At 34.0% G+C, this 12,851-nt stretch overlaps 1 pseudogene; it reads right to left on the bottom strand.

The window, feature by feature from the left end:
* LOC141507348 (calcineurin B homologous protein 1 pseudogene) overlaps window positions 1-11,166 on the bottom strand; it is a 29,490-nt pseudogene extending 18,324 nt beyond the window's left edge.
* Window positions 11,167-12,851: the final 1,685 nt, after the last annotated feature.

Genomic DNA, 12,851 nt, shown 5'->3' with positions numbered 1-12,851 from the left:
CTCCCTTAAACATAAGCAAATAGGGGTGGTGCAGTGGATAAAGAATTGGCCCTGGAGTCAAGAGTACCTGGGTTCAAATCTGGTCTCTGACACTTAATAATTACCTAGTTGTGTGGCCTTGGGCAAGCCACTTACCCCATTTGCCTTGCAAAAACCTAAAAAGAGTAACAAAAAAGTAAGTAAATAGAAGAGTGGATTAAAAACCAACATCCTACAATATACTGCTTACAGGAAACTCATTTGAAGCAGAGAGATACATATAAAGTAAAGGTAAAAGGTTGGAGTAAAATATATTTTGCTTCAGCTGAAGTGAAAAAGGCAGGTGTAGCAATCCTTATGTCAGATAAAGCAGCTGCAAAAATAGGTATTATTAAAAGAGACAAGGAAGGAAACTATATCCTCCTAAAAAGTACCATAGACAATAAAGTAATTTCAATACTAAATATGTATGCACCCAATGGTATAACATCCAAATTCTTAGAGGAAAAGTTGAAAGCATTACAGGAAGACATAGACAGCAAAATCATACTAGTGGGAGACCTCAACCTCCTGCTCTCAGATTTAGATAAATCTAACTATAAAATAAACAACAAGGAAGTTAAAGGGGTAAATAGATTGTTAGAAAACCTAGACATGATAAACTAATGGAGGAAATTGAATGGGGTTAGAAAGGAATATACTTTTTCTCTGCAGTACATGGGACTTACACATGTACTAGGGCATAAAAACCTAATGATGAGTTGCAGAAGGGCAGAAATAGTGAATATATCTTTCTCAGATCATAATGCAATAAAAATCACACATATAGATTCAAAACTAATTGGAAACTAAATAACCTCATTTTAAAGAATGAGCAGATTAAACAACAAATTATAGAAAGAATTTATTATTTCATCCTAGATAATGACAATAATGAAACAACATATCAAAACTTATGGGATACACTCAAGGCAACTGTCAGGAGATATATTATATCTTTAAATGCTTATATGAATAAATTAGAGAAAGAGGAAATCAATGAACTATATATGCAACTAAAAATTAGAGAATGAACAAATTAAAACCTCCCCAGTTAAATATAAAATTAGAAATTCTAAAAATTAAAGGAGAAATTAATAAATCAAAAGCAAGAAAACTATTGAACTAATAATAAAATCAAGAGCTGGTTTTATGAAAAAAAACAGTAAAACTGATAAACCTCTGGTCAATTTGATTATAAAAAAAAGAAAGAAGAAAATGAAATTGCTAATATCATAAATGGAAAAGGTGTCCTCACCACCAATGAAGAGGAAATTATAGTAATAATTCAGAATTATTTTGTCCAACTCTATGCCAATAAATTTGATAATCTAAATGAAATGGAGGATTATTTACAAAAATTTACGTTGCCTAGGTTAAATGAAGAGGAAATTAAATACCTAAATAACCCATCTCAGAAAAAGAAATTCAACAAGCCATTATTGAACTATCAAAGAAAAAATCTCCAGGGCCAGAAGGATTCACAAGTGAATTCTATCAAACATTTAAGGAAGAACTGGTTCCTATTCTATATAAACTATTTGGAAAAATAGCTGAAGATGGAACTCTGCCTAACTCTTTCTATGGCACCAATATGGTGCTGATACCTAAACAAGGAAGAGTTTAAAAAAAAGAGAAAGAAAATTATAGACTTGTCCCCATGATGAATATAGATACAAAAGTCTCAAATTAAATCTTAGCAAATTGACTACAACAAGGATAATACATTATGAATAGTAGGATTTATCCCAGGAATGCAGGGTTGTTTTAATGTTAGGAAAACTGTTGGTATAATTAATTATATCGGTAGCAAACCTATCAGAAATCATAATTATATCAATAGATGCTGAAAAAGCTTTTGACAAAAAAGAGCACCCATTCTTACTTAAAACACTAGAGAGTATAGGAATAAAGGGATTGTTCCTTAGAATAATAAACAGTATTTATTTGAAACTATCAATAAACATTATATGCAATGGGGATAGGATAGAGGCATTCCCAATAAGATCAGGGGTGAAACAAGAATGCCCACTATCACCACTACTATTAAATATCATATAAGAATTGTTAGTTTCAGAAATAAGAGAAGAAAAAGAAATTGAAGGAATTAGAATAGGGAAGGAAGAGACAAAACTTTCACACTTTGCAGATGATATGATGGTATACCTAGAGAATCCCCCAAAAATCATTGAAAAGTTAGATATGATAGAACTCTGGAGAAAACTTTTGTTTATCCTTCTTTTCTCAGAGAAGACCATGACATCAGGAAAGATGATGCCATGAAAAGCAAATGAATTTTATTTGAGTGAGGGGACGCTGTGACATCAGTCACTTTATCCTCTGAAACCATCTGTGTCCAGTGATCAGATATGAATCAGGATGACTTGGAGATGTCCCTGGATGTAAGGTAATCAGGGCTAAGTTACTTACACACCATCACACAGCTAGTAAATACCAACTGTTTAAGGCTGGATTTGAATTGTCATCCTCCTGACTCCAAGATCAGTACTCTAATCATTTTCCCACCTAGCTGCTGAACAGAGTGGCACAGTAGAAGCATGCTAGGCCCATAGCTTAGAAGTCATTGGTTGAAAACAACCCTCTGCTAGGAGAGAAAACTGAATGGTCTTAAAAAAGGAATATTCCTTCTTCTCTGTGATACATAGCACCTACATAAAAATTGATCATGGTTTCGGGTATAAAAACCCTCACAATCAATTACAGAATTGTAGGAATATTTTTTTCCTTCTTTTTCTTTTCCTTCCTTCCTTCCTTCCTTCCTTCCTTCCTTCCTTCCTTCCTTCCTTCCTTCCTTCCTTCCTTCCTTTCTTTCTTTCTTTCTTTCTTTCTTTCTTTCTTTCTTTCTTTCTTTCTTTCTTTCTTTCTTTCTTTCTTTCTTTCTCCAACTGCATGTAAGGGTACTTTCCAATAATTTTTAAAATATTTTTTCCTCTTTCTCTCTTACCATCCCACTTCCCTTTGATAGAAAGCAATGTAATATAAGCTCTATATCTGTAATCATGCTAAACATAGATCCATATTGGTTATTATGAGAAGAAAAAGTACATCCAAATAGAAGAAAAAATTAGAGAGAAAAAAAAAGGAAATTCATAAGAAAACTTTTTTTTTAAATTGAAGTTAGTAAATGTTGGTCTGCATTTAAATTCCATAGTTCCTTCTCTGAGTATGGATGATATTCTCTATCACAAGTCTTTTAATATTGTCTTTGATTATCGTACTGCAGAAATGATCAAGTCCATCATAGTTGATCATGTTGCTGTTAGTGTGTATATTATTCTTCTGGATCTGCTCATTTTGCTCAGGATCAGTTTATATAAGTTGCTTCATGCTATTCTGAAGTTCTGTCCCTCATGGTTTCTTATACAATAATAGTGTTCCATCACATTCATATACCACAATTCCTTCAGTTATTCCCCAATTGATAGATATTCCTTCATTTGTCAATTCTTTGGTACTACAAAAAGAGCTGCTAGAAATATTTTTGTACATGTGGGTTCTTTTTTTAATCTCTTTCATGATCTCTTTGGTATGCAAACATAGTAATGGAATTGTTTCATTAAAAGATAGGCATAGCTTTATTGCCTTTTGGGTTAATTCAAAATTGCTAAGCAGAAAGCTTGGATCAGTTCACAATTCCACCAACAATGCATTAATGTCCCTGTTTTCCCACATCTCCTCCAAAATTGATCATTTACTTTTTTAATCATATTGGCCAATCTGAAAGGTGTGAGGTAATACCTCAGAGTTGTTTTGATTTGCATTTCTCTAATCAATAATTATTTAGAGCATTTTTCACATTATTATAGATTTAATTTCTTCATCTGAGAATTTTCTTTTCATATCCTTTGAGCATTTATCAATGGGGGAATGACTTATATTCTTATAACTTGTATTCAGTTCTCTATATATTTTAGCAATCAATCTTTTGTCACAAACACTAGTTGTTATAATTATTTTCCAGCTTATTACATTCCTTTAGATTTTGACTGAATTGATTTTATTTATAGAGAAACTTTTCAATTTAATTTAATCAAAATTATCCATTTTGTCTTTTCTAATATTCTCCATCTCTTCTTTGGTCATAGACTGCTCCCCTTTCCATAGATCTGACAGATAAATTATACTTGTTTTCCTAATTGATTTATAATATCACCTTTTATGTCTAAATCTTATACCCATTTTGACCTTTTCTTGGGATGGGGCATGAAATTTTGGTCTCTGTCATACTGTCTTTTAGTTTTCCTGGTAGTTTTTTCAAAGAGTGAGTTCTTGTCCCAGAAGTTGGGATCTTTGAGTTTATCAAACAATTGTCATTTGCTACAATTTCTTTTGCACCTAATCTATTCCACTGATTCACTACTCTATTTTCTAGTCAGTATAAAAAAGATCTGATGGCTTTATAATATAATTTAGATCTCGTATGCCTAGGTCACCTTCTTTTGTATTTTTTTCATTAATATTCTTGATTTTCTTGATCTTTTATTGCTCCATATGTATTTAATTATTAGTTTTTCCAACTTGATAAAGCAATTTTTTTGAAGTTTAATTATTATGGCACTGAATAAGTAATTTAATTTAAGTAGAATTGTTATTTTTATTTTATTGGCTTTGTCTACCCATGAGCAATTGAAATTTGACCAGTTATTTAGATATGATTTTATTTTTATTAAAAATATTATATCATTTCATATAGTTTCTGAGTCCTCCTTGGCAGGTAGACTCCCAAATATTTTATGTTGACTGCAGTTACTTTAAATGGAATTTCCTTCTGCTGTGTCTTGTTAGTAATATATAGAAATTCTAAGGTTTTATGTGGGTTTAGTTTATATCCTGCAACTTTGCTAAAGTTGCTAATTGTTTCAAGTAGTTTTTAAGCTGATTTTCTAGGGTTCTCTAGGCATACCATAACATCAACTGCAGAGTGAGAGTTTTGTTTCTTCATTGCCTATTCTAAATTCCTTAAATTTCTTTTTCTTCTCTTATTGATAAAATTAACATTTGCTGATGATTTTTAGAAAGATACTAATCTTTTTTAAGGAAAATTCCATTTATTTCTAAATTGTCTAGACTTTTTAATAGGAACAGATGCTTTATTTTTTTCCAAAGGCTTTCCCAGCATTTATTGAAACAATCAAATGATTTCTGTTAGGCCTGTTTTTGATATGGTGAATTATGTGATAGTTTTCCTAATATTGAACCAACTCTGCATTCTGGTATAAATCCTGCTTGATCATAGTGTATTATTCTAGTGATAACTTATTGAAATTGCTTTACTAATATTTTATTTATAATTTTGCATCCATATTCATTAGGGAAATTGTTATATATTTTTCTTTCTCCATTTTGACTATTCCTGGTTTAGGTAAAAGCTTCATGTTGGTGTCATGGAATGAATTTGGCAGAACTCCTTTTTCACCTATATTTTCAAATAGTCTATATAGAATTGGAATTAATTGTTCCTTGAATGTTTGGTAGAATACACTTGTGAATCATCTGACCCTGGAGATTTTGTCTTAGGGTGTTCACTGATGGCTTGTTCAATTTTTTTTTCTGAGATGGGGCTATTTAAGTATTTAATTTTCTCTTTTTTTAACCTGGGAAGTTTATATTTTTGTAAATACTCATCCATTTCACTTAGATTGTCAAATTTATTGGCATGCAGTTGGGCAAAATATTTCTACATTATTATTTTAATTTTCTCCTCATTGGTGGTGAATGCATCTTTTTCATTTTTGATACTAGTAATTTAGTTTTATTCTTTCTTTTTTAATCAAATTAATCAAAAGTTTGTCTATTTTATTGATTTTTCATGCTAACAATTCTTAGTTTTATTTATTAGTTCAATAATTTTGTTACTTTCAACTTTATTGATTTCACTTTTAATTTTCAGAATTTCCAATGTACTATTTAATAAGGGATTTTAAATTTGCTCTTTATCTACTAGTTTTAGTTGCATGCCCAGTTCATCCATGTCATCTTTCTCTATTTTATCCATGTAAGTATTTATAGATATAATATTTCACCTAATGACTACTTTGGCTGTATTCCATAAATAATTTTCATTGTCTTGAATGAAGTTATTAAATTTCCATGATTTTATCATTTGATCCTCTCATTCTTTAAAATTAGATTATTTAGTTTCCAATTAATTTTAGGATTGCTTCTTCATGAGTGTTCACTGTATGTGATTTTTATTGCATCAAGATTTGAAAAGGTTGAATTCACTATTTCTGACATTCTGCATTTGATTATGAGGTTTTTATTGTCTAAAACATGACCTATTTTGTGTTCTTGCCATGTGTAGCAGAATATTCCTGTTTATTCCTTTCTGTTCCCATTCAGTTTTCTTCCAGGGGTCTAACATATTTAACTTTTCTAACATTCTATTCATCTCCTTAACTTCCTTCTTGTTTATTTAATGTATAGCTTTATCTGTTTGGAAAGAGGGAAGTCAAGGGTCCCCACAAGTATAGTTTTGCTGTCCATATTTTAATCTAATTCATTTAGTTTCTCTAAGAATTTGGATGCGGGGTGGCTAGGTGGGGCAGTGGATAAAGCACCTTCCCTGGAGTCAGGAGTACCAGAGTTCCTATCTGGCCTCAGGCACTTAATAATTACCTAACTGGGTGACCTTGGGCAAGCCACTTAACCCCATTGCCTTGAAAAAAACTAAAAAAAAAGAATTTGGATGCTACACTGCTTGATGCATGTATGTTTACTACTGAAATTACTTCTTTGTCTATGGTTTTTTTAGGGGAATGCAATTTCCTTCCTTATCTATTTTAATGACATCTATTTTTGCAATTGCTTTGTCTGAGATAAGGGTTTCTACCTCTGCTTTTTTCACTTCAGCTGAAGCATAATATATTCTGTGCCAGCCTTTAGCTTAACTCAACTGTGTGTATCTCTCTGCTTCAAATATGCTTCTTGTAAGCAGAATATTGTAGGATTCTAGTTTATAATTTACTCTACTATTGATTTCTCTTTTACAGGAGAGAATTCCATTCACATTTCCAGTTATAATTACTAATTCTTTATTGTCTTCCATTCTATCTCCCCTCTGTTTCACTCTTCCTCGCCTCTCCTTTCACCTTTTCCTCTTCTCCAGTGTTTTGCTTCTGAAAATCACCTCCCTCAATGTTCCCCACTCTATCAGCCACCCTCCTGTTTCTTTCCCCTTTCCCTTTTCCCATCTTTCTTCCCTCCCTTATATCAGTCCCTCCTTCCCTTCTCTCCTTTTACCTCCTGGTACTTGAAGAGTAAGATAAATTTCTAATACCAACTGAGTGTGTGTGAACCAAATCCAATGAGAGTAAGACTCAGGCTAAAGAATTCTCATTCCCTATTTTCTTTACCTGTTTTGAATTAGATCCTTTGTACCTCTTCATATGGTGTAATTTACCCCATTCCACTTCCTCCTCCCTCCCATATCTTTACATTCTTTTTAAAAACAAATCCTTCAAAGTCATGGACTTACCATCAATATTGATACTTTCAGTGTAAGTATATTTCCTGTAATAGAGTGATAAGTTTAAAGAGTTTTAAGTTTTAAGTGATAAGTTTTAAAGAGAATCTTTCCCCTGGGTCAAAATATAATGTCATATCTTATTGAATAGCAGGCTTTTTCATTTTCCCTTGTTTATCTTTTCATGTATCTCTTGATTCTTCTCTTTAAAGGTCAAATTTTCTCAGGTCTTTTCATGAAGAAAGTTGGAAAGTTGCCCATTTTGTTAAATATCCATCTATTTTTTTCCCAAAAGAGAAGGCTAAGTTTTGCTAGATACTTGATTCTTGGTTGTAATCCAAACTCCCTTGCTCTCCAGACTATCTTATTCCAGGCCCTTGTATCTTTTAACATTGATACAGCCTGATCCTGTGTAATCCTGAATATGACTCCTCAGTATTTGAATAGCTTCTTTCTAGCTGCTTGCCAAATTTTCTTCTTGATCTGAAAATTCTGATACATGTTTGTCTTGGAGTGGTTACAGTGAAAGGGAATCCCATGAACTGGGGTAAGTTTTGCAATCTAAACTAATCTAGTCAACATTCTTCAATGCCTAACAGGCATTCAATGACAGGCTCATAACAATGAGATTATCACTTTGAGGAAAATGCCATGCCACCATCATCAGTGCCTATGAAGACCTGGAGATGGTAATCACCAATGTACCAAAAGAGGACAAGCTTATAATTCTGGATGACTTTAATGTTAGTGTAGGCTCAGATTACCAGATATGGCAAGGATCCTTGGGTGGAATGGACTTGGAAACAGCAACAGCAATGGTCAGCTTCTACTGAAAACTTGTGCATCTCATGATCTTCTTATCACAAACACTGTCTCCCATTTACCTAAACTCAATAAAACTTTCTGCATGTATCTTCATAGAAAACACTGGCATCTATTAGACTATGTTATCATAAGAAGAAGAGACAGACAGTATGTGAGAGTGACAAAGGCAATGTACAGTGAAGAGGGCTGAACTGATCACAGACTCATCCTAAGTTAAATATTCATATTCAACCAAAGTGGTGTCCCCAAGACAAAATTAATACTAGAAGAATTAATGTCAAGAGATTAATGTCTCTCTGGGAAGGAATATTTTGTTGCTAACTTGGAGGAAAACTCAGTCAACACAAAGTTGGCAACAGTAGAGCAGAAAAGGAGTGAACAGTTTTCAGAGAGATCTGGTGTACAGGACTGTATTTGCTCATCTGGACCAGAACACTTGAAAATACCAATACTACTTTGATGAAAATGATTGGGAAATACAGAAGCTGCTAAATATAAAAAAGAGAACTCTACAGGGTTTACCAGCTGGATAATTCATCCATCTCTAAGAACACAACATTTAATTCCATTAAAAGTAAAGTCCAAGTGAAACTTAGAGAGATGAAGGGTTCTTGGTTCAATAAGAAGGTAGATAAAATGCTTGTATGATGTCCTGAAAGCTATTTATGGGCCAAAGACATGTGGTGCCATTTACCTACTCAGTGCTGATGGATCTACATTGATTAACAATAGGGACCTGATCCTAAAGAGATAGACTGAACATTTCCATAGTGTTCTTAATGGACCATCATCAATCAATGCTGAAACCATTGACTGCTTATGTATAGTTGAAGTCAATCAGTCCCTAGTTGAAGCTCCAACTGAAGAAGAGATTTTGAGTGCCATCAGGCTCCTTTCAGGTGGCAAAGCAACTGGTGCAGATTCCATTCTAGCTATCTGCAAGGTGAGGGGGGGGGTCCATTGCTTATCCAAAAACTGAAATTTTTCAGGTTATATGGCATAAAGAGTTTATCCCCCAAGAATTCAAGGATGCCTTCATTGTCCATCTCTATAAAGATAAAGGGAATGGATTGACCTATGACAATCACAAGGTTGTTTCTCTTTATTCATTGCTGGTAAGATTCTTGTTAGAGTCCTTTTCAATAGATTTATCCTTCACCTGGAAGTTGGTCACCTTCCTGAGAACCAGTGTTGCTTCAGTAAGATCTTTACAAAGGGCTTCAGAAAATGGCTTCAGAAAATGGCTTCAGAAAGGGTAGAGGAACAGTCAATATGGGGTTTATTGTCCAGAAAATATGCCAGGAACAGAACAGATCTGTCTACAGCATATGTAGAACTGACCAAGGTTGTGAGGGTTTATGCAAAATTGTATCAAAATTTGGTTGCTGGGAAAAGTTCATCCATATTGTACATCAATTTCATGATGGCATGCATGTCTAGTTCTGGGTAGTGGACAATGCTCTCAGGATTTCCTGGTCACCCATGGAGTAAAACAGAGATATGTCCTTGTTCCCATACTTTTTTAGCATGGTCTTCAGTCATGTTATCAAATGCCTTCAACAAGGATGATCATGGCTTCAAGGTCAACTACCTCACTGATGGCAAATTCTTTAACTTGAAAAGGCTTCAAGCCAAGACCAAAGTGGAGGGAGTGTTGGTGCATGATCTTCTGTTTGCAGATCATTGTGCTGTTCATGCAGCCTCTGAAGCTGAGATACAAGGTATGGATCAATTCTCTGCTGCTTGTGTCAATTTTGGTCTAACAATTAACACACATACTCCATCAGTCAGCAGTACACCATCCATATGTGGAACAATAGATTACAGCAAATGGAGAAGTTTTGAGTATTGTGGACAAGTTCACTTTCCTTGACAATGTCCTGTCCAAGGAAGTACACACTGACAATTAAGTTGGCACTCACATTGCCAGAGCTAGTTCAATATTTGGGAGAGTCCAAAAGAAAGTGTGGGAGAGAAGAGGGATTAGACTTATTACTAAACTGAAGGTCTACAGAACTGTTGTACTGACCTCATTGCTATGCACCTGTGGAACCTGGACAGTATATCATGCCATGTCAGGAAACCGAATTGCTTCCATTTAAATTCTTAGGATGATTCTGGAGATCACCTGGCAGGAGAAGATACCAGACACAGGTCCTTTCTGGAGTTAAACTGCCTAACATTACAACATTATTACAGAGAGTGCAAGTGCAATGGACTGGACATGTTAGAATGCTAGACATATGCTTGCCAAAAAAAAAATAAATACTATTTTATGGAAAACTCATACAGGGCTAACACTCACAAGGGGGTCAGAGGAAGATATATTGAGACAACCTGAAGGTCAATTTAGAAGTGACTTTACAGCTGACTTGACTTTACTGGCATAGTACCACCTAGCATGGCAGGCCCTCATCAGTGAGGGTACTGCACTCTATGAGGAAGTCAGAATTGAAGCAGCTCAGAAGAAAGTTTAGAGTACCTACCCCAGGTGTTTACATGGACTATTTGTACCTAACTTGTGATAGAGCACTTTAAAGGTCTGATCAACCACATTTGGAAACCCTGTAATTTTTCTCAAACAGGGCTGGGCTACAGCACTGGAAATGCTATAGAAATTCTCCACACAGACAGTACTGGGGAAGTTGCCCACCATCTGAGCCTATTTCTGGGGTGCTTGCACTTGAGAACACCAGGACTTCGTGTTGGAATGCCAAAGGCTCCACTGGGAATACAAGGGGGCTGTGGATTGGACTGTCCAGAACAGATGCACTGACCAAAAGGGTATCCTGGGCAGCCACACTTGAGGTCTCCAGTCCACCCACAATACAAAGCATTTCTCTCCCACAGTTGACCTTCTTAGGTTAGTCCCCCATCCTGCCCCACTGCTGGTGCACTGTGCCTCTTATCCCTGGTCATGTCCATACTCCCCCCTTGATAAATCTTAATGGAAGATATCCCACTCTGCTCTGTTGTGTATTCTGTTACTCCAACATCTGTTAAGAGGCTTGATTCATGTTTGTTTTGAGGGAAAGCCAGGGTAACCTAAAACACTTACTGGTTAAAACAGCTTACCTGGAAGTCCAGAAAGGTAGAAATATTAAATGCATGCTTTTCAGATCATGATGCAATAAAAGTTAAATGTAAAAAAGGATCTTGGAAAGGTAAACTGAAAATTAATTGGAAACTTATGTTCCTAATTTTAAAGAAAGACTAGATTAAACAACAAATAATAGGATTAGCCAAGAATTTGATGCAAAACAATGACAATGATGAGACATCATCTGAAAACCTTTGGGGTGCAACCAAAGTAGTTGTTGGGGGGAAATTTTATATCTCTAAATACTTAAATGAACATATTAGAGAAAGAGGAGATCAGTGAATTGGGCATGCAACTGAAAAGCTAGAACAAGAACAAATTAAAAATCCCCAGTTAAATATCAATTTAGAAATTAGAAATCCTGAAAATCAAAGAAATTAAGAAAATTGAAAGTAAGAAAATTATTGAACTAATAAATAAAACTAAGTGTTGGTTGTATGAAAAAACCCCCAACAAAAGGATAAACTTTTATTAATCTGATTTAAAAACAGGAAGAAAACCAAATTATCAGTATCAAAAATGAAAAGGGTGAACTCACCACCAATGTGGAGAAAATTAAAGTGATAATTTGGAGTTATTTTGCCCAACTCCATGCCAACAAATCTGACAACATAAATGAAATGAATGAGTATTTGCAAAAATATAAACTGCCTAGATCAGCCAAAGAAGAAATAAAACACTTAAATATCCCTATTTCAGAAAAAGAAATTAAAGAAGCCATCAATAAACTCCCTAAGTAAAGATTTCCAGGCCATGTGGATTTACAATGAATTCTACAAGACATTTAAAGAACAATTAATTCCAATTCTATATAAACTATTTGAAAAAAAAATAGGTGAAGGAGTTCTGCCAAATTTCTTTTACAAGACCAACATGGTACTGATTCTTAAACCAGGAAGAGTCAAAGCAAAAAGTTATAGAGCAATCTCCCTAATTAATATTGATGTAAAAATTTTAAATAAAATTTTAGCAAAGAGATTATAACAAGTTATTACTAGAAGGATACACCATGATCAGATAAGATTTATATCAGATGGTCAGGGATGGTTCAATACTAGGAAACAATCAGCATAGTTGACCATACCAATAACAAAATTAACATGTCATTTGATCATTTTTGTAAAAAACCTCAGGAAAAATACAATATCTGTTTCTATAAAAAGAATAGAGAATATAGTAATAAACAGAATTTTTCTTAAAATGATAAGTAGTGACTCTCTAATGCCATCAGTAAGCATTTAAATATTGATTATTTAGCAATAATCCCTGTAATGAAACAAGGATGCCCATTATCACCACTATCATTCAATATTGTATTAGAAATGTCAGCTTTAGCAATAAGAAAAGAAAAATAAATTGAAGGAATTAGAATAGGCCATAAGGAAGCAAACTTTCACTCTTTGCAATTGGTATGATATACTT

This window comes from Macrotis lagotis, chromosome 1 (genome assembly GCF_037893015.1).
Source record: "Macrotis lagotis isolate mMagLag1 chromosome 1, bilby.v1.9.chrom.fasta, whole genome shotgun sequence".
NCBI classification, from domain to species: Eukaryota; Metazoa; Chordata; class Mammalia; order Peramelemorphia; family Peramelidae; genus Macrotis; species Macrotis lagotis.
The sequence above is the reverse complement of the archived record's forward strand: the minus strand, read 5'-3'. Positions and strand labels throughout refer to the sequence as shown.